This window comes from Sminthopsis crassicaudata, chromosome 2, assembly GCF_048593235.1.
Source record: "Sminthopsis crassicaudata isolate SCR6 chromosome 2, ASM4859323v1, whole genome shotgun sequence".
Lineage (NCBI taxonomy): Eukaryota > Metazoa > Chordata > Mammalia > Dasyuromorphia > Dasyuridae > Sminthopsis > Sminthopsis crassicaudata.
Genome location: NC_133618.1, coordinates 369,252,187 through 369,268,381, shown reverse-complemented (window position 1 = coordinate 369,268,381; position 16,195 = coordinate 369,252,187). Strand labels below are relative to the sequence as shown.

The window sequence follows — 16,195 nt, the reverse complement described above, 5'->3', positions numbered from 1 at the left end:
TTATTGAAGTAGGGAAATGACTTGCCTAAGGTCTTACTGCATGCTGAAGTTGGCCAATGTTTCCCTTTACTGATAGGGAAGAGGGTAGGCTTTCTTTCTTTCTTCAGTTGCCTTTGTACCACTGTTCAATATAAGAAGTACATTTCATTAAACCTATTGTGCTATGGCTCATTAGCTAAATTGGTGCTATTAATTAATCAAAAAGGATGCATTGAAGAGGCTGCATGGTGCTCTTAGGATTTATCTCTTATTTCTCCTTCCCACTGGCCCTAATTAATCGCGCAAGTATTATTAGGCTATGAATTCTTTCAGGCTCAGATCTACCATATTATGTCCTGTTTTCTGGAGTGTTGGACCTTGTTAACTTAGACATAGTAATTGATGCAAAGTTCTGAGATTTAGGGCTTTACCTGCCTCCTCTCCTTTACAGTTTCTAAAAGTTGGTTTAAATCTTTTCTCTGACCTATTTGAATAGATTGATCTCTACATGTAAAATGAGGTGTTGGACTGGATGGTCTCTGAGTTCTGATCTTGCTTTTGTGAATCTCAATTTTGTTGTTGCTCATCCTTCAGTTCTCAGAGGACCAATGACATCAAGAGGGTGATGTTGTGACTTTCAAATGAATTGGATTTAAGTGAGATTGAGCTGTGCAAAATCATCAGAGTTACTCTTTCCCTGGAGTCAATTGGAGTGAAGGGTCAAAACGCAGGTCAGGATGATTGGTGATGGCCCCTTGAATCCCAGTTTTATTACTTACCAGCTGGATGCCACTAGGAAAGCTGGATGCCACTTGTCTGAACCCTATTTTCACGTAAGGATTAAGGAGTGAGTGTATTCATGTCTGCAGTATATGTTACTATGGTAATATCTCCTCATGAAAGGGTGATATACTTTATTGGAAGTATTAGAGAAAGCTGGGTGGCTCAGTAGAGTGCTGGGCCTGGCATCAGGAGGCCCTGAGTTCAAATAGAGCCTCAGATACTTATTAGCTGTGTGACCTTGGACAAGTCACTTTTTACTTGGGAATGAAATGGCAAACCACCCCAGTATCTTTGCCAAGAAAGTACCATGAATAGTATAGTCTACAGGATCAAGAGTTAGACAGGACTAAACAGCTATAAACAACACTGGGAAGACCATTGATCTTGGTCCTGGATTCAAGTTCTGGCTCTGATATTTAACAGCTATATGACTGGGGACAAGTTCCCCACTTTTGTCCAACCTTACAAATTCAACTGATCAACCAATCAACAAATATCTATTAAGCATCTACTGCATACTAGAGACACTGTCCTGGGTGCTAGACATTCAGAGACAACAATGAAATAATCTGTCTTCAAGGAGCTTATATTCAACATGTACATATATAAGTGCATACAAACTGTATGTAAAATAAATACAGGGCATTCTATTTTTGAGGGAGTAAGGCATGAGCAGTTTCAGGGAATAAAGAAGGGAATGATCTTGGTGCTATTAAGGGCTAGGGCCTATACTTTTGATTTCATTCCTCAATTAATAAATTCCTTTTACCACTGTAGATTGATGTCCTCTCTGAAACTTATATTCTTAAAGAATCGAGCATTGAATAGAGCATTGAATCGTTATATGGCAGGTCCTTCTGACTTTGAGATCAATTCTTTCTCTGTTATACTGGGCTGCCTCTGATGTAGTAGATATAGCCATCTATTAAAAGGAAAAAGTCAAAGAGGAGGAATGTTGTGGGCTACATAGTCCATTGAGGGGCTCCCCTTTACCCTTTTTGATAAACAAGGAAGTGACAGAATCTGAACAGATTCTGAACATGAGGCAAGGTTTTCTCACTTCAATTTCAGGTTTTTTTTTTCCTACCATACCACTCTCATCTTTAATATATAAGCAATCCATTGATTATTTAATGGAAATGTGATCTACAGTGGACACTGATAATGTGGGAATTCTCTACATCAGTTTGGATCACCATGCCATCATGCTTCCTCATTTGTGATTGTTGTGATTGTCTTTAGCATTCTGGAGACCTTCCTGCAGGCCTGTGGGCCCACAAGTATTTGTAAAGGCATATCAGGTAGCAGTACCAAAAAATATTGGCTCCAGTCACTCTTTACTTGTCTCAGAAAGAATACGCCTGATGAGGTTAGTACCATTTGAGCTTAACACTGACACAGCCTTGTCACATTGGGTGCTAAGTTTTATGGCACTTGATAAATTCCATTTTCCCATATCCCAAATTTATCCTGAGAATGTGTCCCTGAGGAGCACTAGAGAATTACCCTACAGTGTTTATTGATCCATAAATGCATGGGAGATGGAGTTTGAATAAAAACATATATCTAGGGTGAATTATTTTGCCCAGAACCCTGAGGAAGAAGCTAATATACTCAAGGCTGCTTCCATGTTGTGCAGGGGGGAAAATTGATTATATAATAAAATCCTGCCCAGAGAATAGTCTTTAAGACACATGGAACAATAGCTTGATTGTAGCTTTTAAATGTCTGGGGGGAGAGGGTTAAGTATAAATAGACATGTGGTTTTAAAAAATGGTTAATGATACCTCCAAATACTTTATGAGAATGATTGATGTGGGATCAAAAAGTCATTATGACCCTAATATCTAGTTGTTTAATTATTCAAGCTTCTCTACCTAACATTCAAAGTCTTCAACAATCTGGGGCCATCCTACCTTTTAAGCTGCATTCCTTATTATCCCTTGTGCTCCCTATACTCCTGTCAGGTTTACATTTCTCCATTCCTTGAAGATGCCTTGCTTTGCAGGCTCCATACATTTTCTTAAACTGTTGCTTGGAATATCTTTCCTCTCAAACTCCCAGTTGAATTTTTATCTTTCTTTGAAAATTCAGCTCAAATGCCAAGTCCATCACTTGCTGACAGTGACATGACCCTATCATTCCCTCAAGTTATTATCTATATTTGTCCTTCCTTTCACATTCAAACTTCTCAAAAGAATTGTTGCTCTTCCTTATATCTAGACTGATTTCCTTTCACTTTTTCTCTGGCTACTGAATGTTTTTCCATTCTTTAAAAGGTCAACTTGAATATCACTTCTTTCAGGATGCCTTCCCTGATTTCTTTCCTTTTTGTTGCTAACAATTTACCCTCAAGACTGTAAATAGAACTTTGGATTTAGGGTCAGGTATTAGGTCTTATCTAAACTTTATATTTCCCAACATATTGGTATGTTGTTTTTTTTGTTTGTTTTCAGTTGTGTCCAACTCTCTGTGACCTCATTTGAGGTCTTAGGAAAGATACTGCAATGGTTTGCCATTTTCTTCTCCCACTCATTTTACAATTGAGGAAACTCAAGGAAACAGGATTAAGTGACTTGCCCAGGGTCACACTACTAATAAATGTCAGAGGCTGAATTTGAACTTAAGAAGATCCAGTCTTCCTGACTCTAGATCAGGCAGTATTCACTGTATCCTGTTCTGCCTATGTACTTAATAAGTGTTTGTTGAATTAAATTAAACTAATAGGTCCTTATAGAGTCATGTCAGGGCTTAATGATTCCCTCATTTTTATTGATGACAAAACCAGGACCAAGAGAGATGACCTACCTAAAGTTACTTGGGAATTTAGTGGGAGAACTAGGGTTTAAACTTGTTAGATCAATCTTTGTGCTGAACTTCTTTTTTGGGAAAGGGATGGGTGGGAGTGGAGGAGGCAGTTGGGGTTAAATGACTTGTCCAGGGTCATATAGCTAGTAAGTATCTGAGCCAGGATCTGAATTCAGGGCCTCCTGACTGCAGGGAAAGTGTTCTATGCCATTTAGCTATCACGAGTATTGTACTCTTGGCCTATTGTGGTGAGACCCAAGAAGGATCAGATGTCTTCTCAGGGGTGGACCTTCAGAAAAGGCATAATCTTAAAAGAAGCAGCAGAAAAAAGCCTGAACTCTGAAACAATGGATCTTACAGTTTTAGGGAAACTGAGGAGAAGGCCAAAGACTATTTTGTTTCCAGGAAGTCTTGCCAGACAGGTTATGGATTTAAGGTCAAGAATGCTGTATGCATTATAATTATAAAAATTAATTTTAAAAAATTAAAAAAAAAAAGAATGTTGTATGCATTTTTAGATCTGGCTAATTAAGGAATTAGTTTTGTTTGACTATCCTTATTTGTTGCAAAAGTTTTGTTTCAATTTGGGGGAGGGTGAAAAGGAGAGAGGTGGGGCTAGGAATAGGGCAGCCAAAAGAAGAAAGAAAAAGTGGAAAGAAAAAGAGTCACTGAAATATTTTTTAATTGAACAGAAGAGAACAGAAGGAAGACCAGAATGAATGAAGCATGACAGGTTTGAAGGTCACATGTTCAATTGGTTATTTTTTTATAATAATAATAGCTCTTTATTTTTCAAAATACATGTGAAGATAGTTTTTAACATTCACTCTTGCAAAACCTCAAGTTCCAAACTTTTCTTTCTCCCTCCTCCTCTTCCCCACTTCCCTAAAACAATAAGAAAAATGAAATCAAAAGAGAAAAACACAAGAAAGAAAAAACTCTCTCTCTCTCTTCTCTCCCTCACCCCCTCCTTAGCTTCTTTCTCTTCTTCGGCTCTCTAGATGGGCCTGGGCTGTAGATACATTGTGGCCTTGCATTTCTTCCTGCTCATCTGTAGTCAGTACGCATACTCCCTGTCCCTCTGCATCTTTGTCTGGCTTAGTTCCTTGGTGCACCCTGCTTTCCTACAGGATCTGCATGGACGTGTGGGCCTTTCCAGGTCTAGATGCAGTCTAGCATTTCCCCCCCTTTTTCCTCCTGGACCCTGGACATCTAGAAAGTTCCCTTTTTACTCCTCAGTGTTCCATGAACCAGGGAAGAGGGGCTCACCTGCATGCTTACTACACGGGGGAATGGAGGTAGAAACCAAAACTAGAGACTGAAAATAGTCAGCAGCAACAACAGCCAGTAACCCATTTCTAATGAGTCAGCTTCTGGGACTTCTTCCTTCCCCCCCCCCCCCTCCCCTGACTGCACAGCCAGGCAGAGGTTTTGTGCCTCTGCAGGCTCCTGCGAAGTGACAGTCTGGTTGGTTAGGTTCAACCTGCACCCACTATCGCAGCACCCCCCTCCTTCACTTTAGAGCGGAGTGATGTCATTCATTTTCCACTTTGTGGAAAAATCTCAGGTTCTCGAGTCCGCGAGCGCCTTTTTGGCTTGGGGAGGAAGGGGGAGAAGAGAGCACGCGTACACATTTCCAGTCCCACGCCTTTAACTGGTTGGGTACCTAGATAAACACATTTATTGGATTATAATGGCTACATAAAACATAAAATGGGGGGGGGTGCTATCGGAGAGGGATACCGGGTCAGTAGGACCGGGAGACAGAAGCGAGGAGACACGGGTGAGGGTGGGGGTGGCGTGTGGTATTTTAAATCCCTCTGCAGAGAAAGGGGACCGACGGCTGTGGCGCTGGCAGGCAGGGAGACGCGCCGGCGGCAGGTTTAATTCCGGGCCTGGCGCGGAATTGGCTGAGAAGGAGCTAGGACAAAAGCAGCACCCCTCCTTCCTCCCCGCTCCGCCTTTGCACAAACTATTCCCTGGCCTGGCCTCGGGGCAGCCGAGGCCGACTGAGCAGAGAGTCTAAATCCGGGGCCGCAGGGGCCGCCCCCTTCGCTGGCCCAGCGCTTCCAGCCCTGCAGCCTGTTGCTAAGGGCCAGACTGGCGCCAGGCAGGAGGCCTTAGCAACTGAGGCTGGCCCGAGTCCGGGGGACGCGGGGCGCGTGCTCCGGGCAAGGGGGTGTAGATGACGTACCCCCAGACTTTCGACACCTGAGTCCTCTCCTCATAGATACACAGAGGGGAATGGATTATATGAAGTGAGTGAGTGTGTGTATGTGTGTGTGTGTATGTGTGTCTGTGTATGTCTGTGTGTGGAGAGAAACACACAGAGACAGAGACTGAGAGAATGTTGTGTGCACGCGTGAGGGAGGGAAAGGGGGAAGCCAGATTCTTTTCTACACACACACACAAATCCTCTTCTCAGACTTACAGGAGAGTTAGGGGTTGTGTGTGTGGGGAAAAAAGTATGTGTCATTGAATATGTGTCCAGGCGGGACGGGGGCGGGGGGGGGGGGGTTGTCCATATTACCCCTCAGGTGAATACCGGTCTCCTTTTCCTTGGGCGATTATGAAGAAAGGTATGTGTGAGTGTGAGTGTGTGTGTGTGTGTGTGTGTGTGTGTGTGTGTGTGTGTGTGTAAGAGGCGGCCCTCTTCGTGGACACAAGCCCTTTTCTCATAGACAACCCGGCTGTGTTTGCGATGCAAGGAAACGGGCATACGAAGTCCTGTGAAAGGGTGTGTGTGTGTGTGTGTGTGTGTGTGTGTGTGTGTGTGTGTGTGTGTGTGTGTATGTAAAGTGAGGAGGAGGAGCAGCAGAATTCCTCGGTTTATAAACAGACTGGCTGTGGCTAGAGCCGGGGAAGGGGCTTCTGCGGAGAAAAAGGAGTGTGTGTGGGGGGTGTATGTCTAGGTGGACACAGTCTCCCCTCTCGGAGACACTGGCTGTGTCCGTGAATTAGGAAGGGGGTTTATGAGAAGAAAAAGTGTGCGTGTGTGGAGGGCAGCCAAATTAGCCCCCTTGTGGACACATGGTCTTCTCATGGACACACATGCTGCGTTAAGCTGGTGGAGAATGGGGGCGTATAAAGGAAAAAAGGGGCGTGTGCATGTGTACTTTGTGCATTCTTTTTATCCTCTTTCCTTTATTTACATAAAGCTGTGTCCGAGATGACGGTTGTGAGAAGGAAAAAAGGCTATGTATGTGTGTTGTTAAAAGACATTTCCCCCACCCCGGCTCGAAGCATTGCGGATCAATTGGGGGAACAAGCTTTCTCTCCGTAGATACACATCTGTCCGGGGGGGGGAGCGTTCGAAGAGAAAATGGGTTGTTGTAAACCCTTCCTTCCTCCCCATATACACAGGGTAAAGAGGGAGAAGGGTAATAGGTGTAAAGAAGAAAAGAAATTGATGCGCGTTTGCTTAGGTATTGCAGGGAAACGGACTACTCCCCCATCCCCGTGCCAACAGCAGTAGCTTTGGGGGAGGAACCAGTGAGCATCAGGTGCAGTGGGCAGGGCCAGACGAGGAGGCGGAGCCGCGGCGCAGTGGGCGGGGCTTGGCTCGGGCTGTGACAGCCGCGGGTGCCGCCGCCTCCAGAGCAGGGCCAGAGCTAGGGGATTTCCAGAGCTGAGAGAGGAAGTGCGGTGTGTGTGTGTGTGAGTGAGTGAGTGAGTGAGTGAGTGAGTGTGTGTGTGTGTGAGTGTATGCATGTATGTATGTGTGTGTGTTTGTGTGAGGGATTACAGCACAGAAGGGACTTTCCAACCCCGGCGGCGGCGGCGGCGGCGGTGGCTACAGCCCCAGCTCTTCCCCCCCTCTCCCCTCCACCTCACACCCCTCCCCCCAGCCCCTTCCCTCAACTCCCTCTCCTTTTCCTCCTCCCCACTGGGACAGCAGCCGCCTCCTCCTCACCCCCCACCCCTCAACTTGGCGCTGCTGTTCCTCCCCCTCCCTCCGTCCTCCCACCCCTCACACGCAGCTCAGCCCACCCGCCTGCGAGATGGGGCTGAAGGGGGAGGAGGAGGGTGCGGAAGGGGGAGCAGGACCCACTTGGCTTCCTTAAGCGACCAGTGGCTTTGAGGAGCCTAGCCGGCAGATCTATCAGTCTTGGGTAAGGAGGAAAAACTGGGGGAGAGGGAAGGGGAGAGGGACCCCCACGAAAGTGGAGGGGGGTTGGTTTGAGTGCTCTTCCACGTTGCTTTGCTACGCTGAAGGGAGGGGGGTGGGCGTGTAGAGGGAGGGGAAGGCGGGGCAGCCACCTTCCCCTGGTGTGGCCGGGGCACTTGCTTCTGCAGCTTTTTCAGACTCCCTCCCTCCCTCCCTCTCTTTCCCTCTCCCCCCGCCCCCTCCCTCTTTTCCTCCTTCTCTCCCTCCCTCTCCCCCTCCCCCCAAGCTGTGCCCTTGCTGCTCTCTTTAGCTTCTTGCTTCAAGATTGTGGCTGCTCCTGATCCCTCTCAGACCCTCATCTCGCGCCTTGCTACTGCTGCTGCTGTGGCTGCTGATCCTGCTTCTGGAAGCTTGGGCTTTAGACCCTTTCCCCAGCTCTGCCTGCCCTGTTGCTGCCCAGGCAAAACTCGGGCTTCTCCGTGGGGCGACATTACTGCCGCGGGCCCCCACACCGATCGGCATTTCTGTGGTGCCGGCACTGCTGCTGTTGCTGCGGAGAGGATGGATCAGTAAGTATTGCTGTGGCCCAGAACTCCCTAGGCTGTGTGTGTGTGTGTGTGTGTGTGTGTGTGTGTGTGTGTGTGTGTGTGTGTGTGTGTGTGTTTCTTGCCTTACTTTGATGTTGTATTTTGTGGAAACCGCTGTCCATTTCAGTATTGTAGTTGGGAGTGAGCTGGAATGGGGCTTTTAAAAGAAACACCAGCCGCCTCTTTCTCTGCTATTCTTTTCCTATTGGAGACTAAAAACGCTTTAATCTAACTTTGAAAAACTTTGTAAGGGAAAGATGGTATTCCTTTGGAAATATCTTGGGGTTAGGGCACCATTTATGGCTTTTCTCTTAAATAATTTGCTCTTAGCTACTTACAGGCGTAAAATTACCCTCAAGAATGTAATCAAATGTGATATGGATTTTTCCCTTTATGGAAAATCCGCAAAATGTGTCAGTGTGGACGGTTGCACCTGGTCAATGTAGAAGGATCTTTTTTTGTTGTTGTTCTAAGCTTAACAAAAAAATGTGGATTCCAAGGCCTTATTGTATTTTCTTTTTCTCTCTTTTTAATTCAGTGTTTTGTGTACTGAGAGGGATAAAATTTCGCCCCCCAAAAGAGATGTTCCATTCAAAGCATTTAAATTCATGAATGTACTTACCCTGGTTGACTTCAGGGTGTTTTTTTTTTTAAGCCATTATTTTAAAGTTTATACTGAGTCATTCCTCTGCAGATGAACCTCTGACTGATTCATAATCAGAAAACTGCAGTAGCCTGTAAGATAGAAAAGTACTGTAATACGGTTACAGATAGCTTACAAAAATTTATCTTCAGTTGATAAATTAATGAAATCCCCCAAAGCAATGATGAGCACAGTTATTCCTACTACTTCATTTCCAGCTCCATCTTGAGGTGCCAGGCTGTTGCTTACATATTAATGAAACTCATAGCTCTTTTTGGGATGTCTACTTGATATTTAGACCTTTGTAAGAATCTCCACTGTTTAAAATGATCTCAAATTAATTGTTTTAAAGGAGTATTAAATGATTGAGGACAAAGTCCCAAGGACATCCTTAGGAATCCAAGATATGCTCAAATGATTAATGGTCAGCCAAAGGGGAAATTGTGTTTGAAATGTTTACATTCATCTTAGAATGAATTTACAGCCAGAAATTGAGTGTATTCTATTTTTGTAGGCATTATAAGAAAGCAGGATTTAGCACAGTGTATGCTTTTCTTAATTTACATTCACAGCATACAATTGAAAAGGAGCCATTATTTTTCAACATATGCTGTGAATACATATTAGGAGTAAAACCTTGGAAGCGGTTGGTTCCTATAATCTTGGCTTTGGCAATGATTTAATCACGTGAAGAAATGATTATATGCATCCATACACTGCTTTAAAATACACTTATTTTATACATGAAATCTTTAAAAAGTATTCTTATTTTAAAAGGCTTCATCAGGTATAAGGAGAAGCTGATAAAGTAGTATAAAGCTATTCTCGATCAAATGAATGAAAAAATAAAGGAAAATATTTGCCTTGTCATATTCTGCTTATAAAAATCTCCTTAAGAATTTAAATGTGAATTAAAACACACACCCAAAGCCTTGCCATTCCTAGACTGAAACAAAATAAGCCACTCTAATGCCAAAATAGGAAAATTTTATGGCCAAATTGGAAACCCCTGAGAGTAGGGGCTTATTATGGAAATACTGACAGACTTTGAATTTTAGCATCACTAGTTAAAATCAAACCTTATCAGGCTTGTGGTTTACAATGTAAGGCATCTCACTGAAGAGTAATCTGTTCCAGCTGTCATATCCTATAATATAGGAAACCAAATAGCAGCCAGAAAGAATTCCAGCATAGTGATGATATTTTTTAAACATACATGGGGCATTTTTTCTGTGATAGAAAAGGCCAATTTATTTTACTTGTATGTCTCCCAATTTCTTAATAAGACTTTTGATCAGGGAGAGGGTTCTAAAGATACTAGATAGAAAAAGACAATATCAGGGACCAATAGTTAGTTAATCCCACCAAAATAACCTTATTATGTTTCATATATTTAAATGATAGATTTTAACTAAAATAATTAAGGAACTGTTATTTATTCTCTCAGCTTTTCTCCTTTCTTTAAACCCTATACCCTTCTCATAGATATAATTATAGCACTATTTCATTACTGATATTAACTTCTGTTTGTTAGACAAATTTCATAAATAAGAATATTCTATTATAATGTTTTTTTTAATTGTTATTCATCCCTATAAGAAATTTTAAATCACTCTTGTAAAAAAAAAGTAGAGTGATATGCTTTAGGATATTATTGTGATAGATATGCTAATAGATTGAAATGTGAAAAGGCATTAATCATTGCTTTAAAAGAAGGCTTTTTTCTTTTAAATGATATTTTTATATTGGAAAATTCTCTGAGGGATTTAACTGTTACTGTGTTACAAGTCTTAGTTATACCAAAGAAAGGAAATTATGTTAAAGTTGTTCATCTCTATTTTCCCATCTTGATATAACAAGAACAGTATGTGATCCATCCTATCAAACGTTATACAATGGCTGAAATTTTATTTCATTGGTCAGTTTAAGAACTATTAGCTTGGAAGCTGTATTCCCATGCTTGAAGACTAAGTATCCTTTCTAAAAAAGCAAGATTGCTCATGGTCATTTAAAAAAAGTTTTATTTATGTTTTTTGTTTTGGCATTGGTGATTTCCAACCAAATCTCCTTCTCAAACCACTGCCATGGAATGATTTGCTATGAAAAAAGAAAAAAGTTAAAACAATCAATAGTTATCAAATCTTATCAGTGACAGGTGATCAAGTATATCAATGTTCTGTGTCCTTAATGTCCTCCCTCCCCCCAGGGGTTCCACCACACTGGCCCTTATCAAAAGGAGGGAATTGTGTTTCATTATCTGTACTATGGGGCAAATGTTGTTCTTTACAATTATTCAGAATTTGGCTTTGTTTTAGCCTACATTGATGTTATTATAGTCATTGTGTTCATTATTCTTCCGGTTTTGTGCTTTATATCACTGCATCAGTTCTATTTCTACAAATTCCTCACTGTTTCTTATGACACAACAGTATTCTATTACATTGTTACATTCATAGGCCACACTTTGTTCAGCCATTCCTTAATCATTGGAATACCCACTTTCTTAACAGCTCTTTGCTGTCCTAAAAAGTACTACGATAGATATTCTGGTATATATATGAGGCCTGTCTGTGCTTGACTTCCTTGGGGTATCTGTGCAATAGTGGCATCTCTAGAGGTCACAAGGGTATTAACAATTTATTTTTTGTTTTTTGGAGGCAGGCAGGGTTAAGTGACTTGCATATGGCCACATAGCTAGTAAATGATTGAGGCTAGATTTGAACACAGGTCGTCCTGACTCCAGGGTTAGAGTGATATACACACTGGACTATTTAGTTACCTTGCTATTAACAATTTAGTAACTCCTCTGACATAATTCCAAGTCCAAAATAATTGACCTAACTTACAGCTCCACCATTCCTTGTTGGTTTAGTTTGCCTGTTTCCTTATCATGCCCCCGACATAATTCTATATTTCATTATTATCAATATGATATGAAGTGGAACTTAAGAATTATTTTAATTTGCATTTCTCATGCAGTATTGGTGTTTTGGAACATTTTATATGATTACTAATAGTTTACAAATCTTCTTTTAAAAGCTTTTTGTTCATAACTTTGATCAGTTACCTACTGAAGAATGGTTCTTGGGCTTATGTTTTTATGTCATATATATTATAAATATCTGAGATATTTAATTGAAAGACTTCTTCCATTTTAGTTTCTCTTGAGCTGCATTGATTTTGTTCGTGCAAAGAACCTTATGTAATATAAATTATCTGGTTTGTTTTTTGGATAGAATATAATTTAAAAAGATAAGATGGACATTTCTTTTTAACAGTCTTCATGGATAAATTTTTTTGGTGGGAATCCAAGAATACATTATTGTTAGGATTACCAAGTGAGAACTGAGGTTGTCTGGATAGTTACAAGGTGAGAACTCAGGTTGACTTGGTAGAAGGAGCAAGCCCATTGGCTGAAGTGGTTCTTCCCAGAAGCCCTTGCATTATCCCACGCCCATTCTCTGGGAGGATAAAGAGGACAGCAATCCAGGAAGAGGAGAAGACTCTGAATTGCATCAGGCCTGACGGGGCTCTCTGCAGGAAGGGAAGTCACTTCTTTGGACAAGAGTTAACAGCAACTGCCTGGAGACAACGGTTCGTTACAGGAAGAAGAATCTGTCTGAGAGATTTGAGTAGACACAGCAGATCTCTTCCCAGAGAGCGATCCAGCAGCTTCTGGAGACGATAGCTCGCAACAATTGGCGCCCAACGTGGGGCAAGGACTTTTGCTTATCCTGACAAGAGGAGCTAGACCAGACCTTCGCAATTCATGATACTCAGAAAGCCACAACAAGTTTTGTCCAGCTTCTAAATATATCCTTGCTATGGATTTCCAATCATTCGGGGTTAGGACTTCATAAGACAAACCATCTAGTAACATTTTGACATAAGCTGATGTAGTCCCATAAAGGGTACAACCTTTTTTCAAATCCTTAATTTTATTCAAATCTAAAGGTGCATATCTTCTCATTTTATGACCTACAGAATCAATATTTTCAATCACAGGATATGCATGTATAAAATCACTTATATCCTGTCCTTCTCTCTTAGCTTTAACCAATGCTTTTTCTAATCTTGTCATAGGCTTAGGCTTCTTCACAGGCAATTCTGTTTGTGTTTCTGCCTCTTCCCCTCTTTCTTCCTCCATCTCTGAAGGTGGGGTTGATGTGGGCCTGTCAATAATCTGTTCTCTAGGCAGGGTTGAAGCTTCTTCAAGAGAATCATACCATAATTCCTCATTTAAATCCTCTTGCTCTAGGGAAAGATCTTGATCTTTCCTTTTTTCCTCACACTTCCTCCTCTGTTCATTTTTAGAACTTTTCCTTCTCCTACAACTTGCTTGATAGTTTAAGGCTAATTGAACTATGTTGTAGATATAAAATACTTCTGCAGAAATTGAACGAGGCCCATTTTTTGCTTGAAATTCTTTCATTTCATATCCCACTAGCTTCCATTTATCTACATCTATCTTTTCTTCCTCTAAGAACCAAGGGGATGTGCGTCTTAATGCAGCCAAGAGTTTAGCAATCTGTACCCAGGTTACAAGTAAACTCTGCTCCTCAATTATGTTGATTATACTCTCTATAGTACCACTCCTGAATGGAGCTGAGGTTGCGTCTGGGGCTGAGGTTGAGTCGGCTGAGGTCCAGGGATTGAATATAGCTAACATCTGCCCCATTTCAGCTATAAGAGATTCCTGGTTTAGCCCTTAACAAGTTAAGTTCCTTATTTATCTATTAGCACGCTCACTTAATCTTTAACAAAGTTTCCTCGTTACTCACGGTTCTGGGTCAGAGAGACTGAGATCTAGATTGGAAGCTTTTCCACTGGAATCAGGACTGTGTCTGTCCCTGTTCGGGCGCCAAATTGCAAATTGCAAAGGTCTGGTCTAGCTCCTCTTGTCAGGATAAGCAAAAGTCCTTGCCCCACGTTGGGCGCCAACAGAGATATTAAGACACTCCTCCAAAAACAAAAGAAAGGGGGAGCCACAGGTAGCCCTAGGGAACTTCTAAATTTAGTTCTCTATACCATTAATTTTCTAATTTTTGACAAAGATGCACTGGCTCCAGCAGACAGGTTTTATAACCCACCAGAAGGGCAGTGTCCAGTGAGAGCATCTCCACTGTCCTTAGATAATCGCCAGGTGATGTGGAGAGATCCAGAAAGTGGTGAATGGAAGGGACCAGATAGGTTAACTGCCTGGGGGAGAGGGTTTGCTTGTATTTCTTCAGCAGGAGAAGGAATGAGATGGGTGCCAACGAGTCATATTCGCCTTGTCCACCAGAGAGAGACAGAAAAAGAGAAAGACCTCAAAATAAAGGAGAAGATCTAAGAAACATCTTACACCGAAAGAGCATGGATAATAAAAAGACTGTTAAAGAACTTTAAAATCAGCAGGAATCATTGGACTTCCTCACACAAGATGAGACTAATGGACAATGGACTTATGGACATTTATAAATTTTCAATTTATGATTATTTGATTATGATTATGTTATATACTTCTAGCATGTGTTATGTTACTATGTTACTATGTGCTTATGTAATTTATGTAATTATCTGTAATACTTCCCATATTGATGGATTTATGTTTCAAGGTCATGACTGTCCTATGTTCTAAATCAAAAGAAAGGGGGAGATGTTAGGATTACTAAGTGAGAACTGAGGTTGTCTGGATAGTTACAAGGTGAGAACTCAGGTTGACTTGGTAGAAGGAGCAAGCCCATTGGCTGAAGTGGTTCTTCCCAGAAGCCCTTGCATTATCCCACGCCCATTCTCTGGGAGGATAAAGAGGACAGCAATCCAGGAAGAGGAGAAGACTCTGAATTGCATCAGGCCTGACGGGGCTCTCTGCAGGAAGGGAAGTCACTTCTTTGGACAAGAGTTAACAGCAACTGCCTGGAGACAACGGTTCGTTACAGGAAGAAGAATCTGTCTGAGAGATTTGAGTAGACACAGCAGATCTCTTCCCAGAGAGCGATCCAGCAGCTTCTGGAGACGATAGCTCGCAACACATTATATTTTAAAAATGTCTTGATTATATTGCTAAAGTACTTGGGATCTGAATACAAAAAAAAATACTAGAAAGAAAATGTAAGATTGGGTGAATAAAAAGAGAAAAAATAGAGTCAATGACAAAGATACTGTCTGAAAATGAAGCTACAAAAAAAAAAAAATTAAGGAAGGTAGAAATTTAGTGGCAGGGAATTTAGAGGGTGGGAGGCAAAAGACTAACAAGAAGATATTTAGTATTGTCCTGGTTTTTTTTTCCTCCTAGATTTTTATTCACCATAAGAACCTCCATCTATGTAAATTCTTTCCACTACTGAAGATAAGCAAGTAACTCATTTAATATTAAGAGTTACCTGGGGCACTGAGCTGTTAAGTGACATGCTTGTAGTCACACAGCTAGTTTGTGTGAGGCAGGATTTGAGTGGACTATGATATTGGCCCTCTATTAGTTGTGCTATGTGGCCTTTTCTTATAGGACAGAAAACATAAGAAAATAATTGGAGGTTTTTTTTTGTCCAAAAGGAGAGATTGAAAGATACAAAGTAGTTGGAAATTATAACAACAAAAAAGTAGAAAAAGAAGAAAAGACATAATAAGAGAGCATATTTGTTCTATTGAAGTATCTTTTAATTTACACAATTTATCAAAAATGGTTTTCTCATTTAAAAAAAAATACTTATCGAAAAACCTATGTAATAGATACCCTTTGTGTTCTTGTGTGTGTGATACATAGAAGAGAGGATCAAAAAAGATAAAGATTTTCTGGAAAATTCCATTTCTCTATGCAGATGACCTGGAATAAGATATAGAGATGGTGAAATATTACTATTACAGATCAAATTTTATTAAAGTCCAAAGAATTGTCCATCTTTTTTTGTGTGTGTCAGTTTTCTGTTAATTGAACTCTGGTTTCTATGCGTCTAGGTATAGTTTTAGGAAGATCTCTCAGAGAGTTTCTTTATATCAGGATCCTACCGAGGGAAATCCTGGCACAGTCAGTATTTGTATCCTTTTGCTTTCCCAGAAAGGGTCTTTAGCTTCCCTGCAAGCACTCAGGTTAATGAGACTTTGAATATAGGACAGGTTTTATTTAATTCAACAAAACACAATAAATTTGTATCTGAGCCTCTTATCCATCAGATAAACTCTGTGCTCTTTTCATAAAGAGCTCAATCAAGCCTCTCTTCTGGTGGATCCCAACTTACGTTGAGCTCTATATAGTCCAAATGCCGCAGAAAAAAATCAGTTCCAGTTGTTCCTCTATGCATGTCATCC

At 41.4% G+C, this 16,195-nt stretch overlaps 1 protein-coding gene across 6 annotated transcripts in view; it reads left to right on the top strand.

Moving 5' to 3' along the window:
• Positions 1 to 5,690: 5,690 nt before the first annotated feature.
• The window catches only part of LOC141556653 (TNF receptor-associated factor 3), a 154,105-nt gene continuing 143,600 nt past the window's right edge, over positions 5,691 to 16,195 (top strand). Inside the window, exons 1-2 of one of the 6 annotated variants that reach the window (XM_074291111.1) lie at positions 5,691 to 5,828; positions 7,989 to 8,247. The gene's annotated coding sequence lies outside the window, so the exon portion shown is untranslated. Of the gene's footprint in view, positions 5,829 to 7,177; positions 7,683 to 7,988; positions 8,248 to 16,195 lie in introns of those variants that run through there. The other 5 variants (XM_074291112.1, XM_074291114.1, XM_074291113.1 and 2 more) reach the window with 5 other exon arrangements.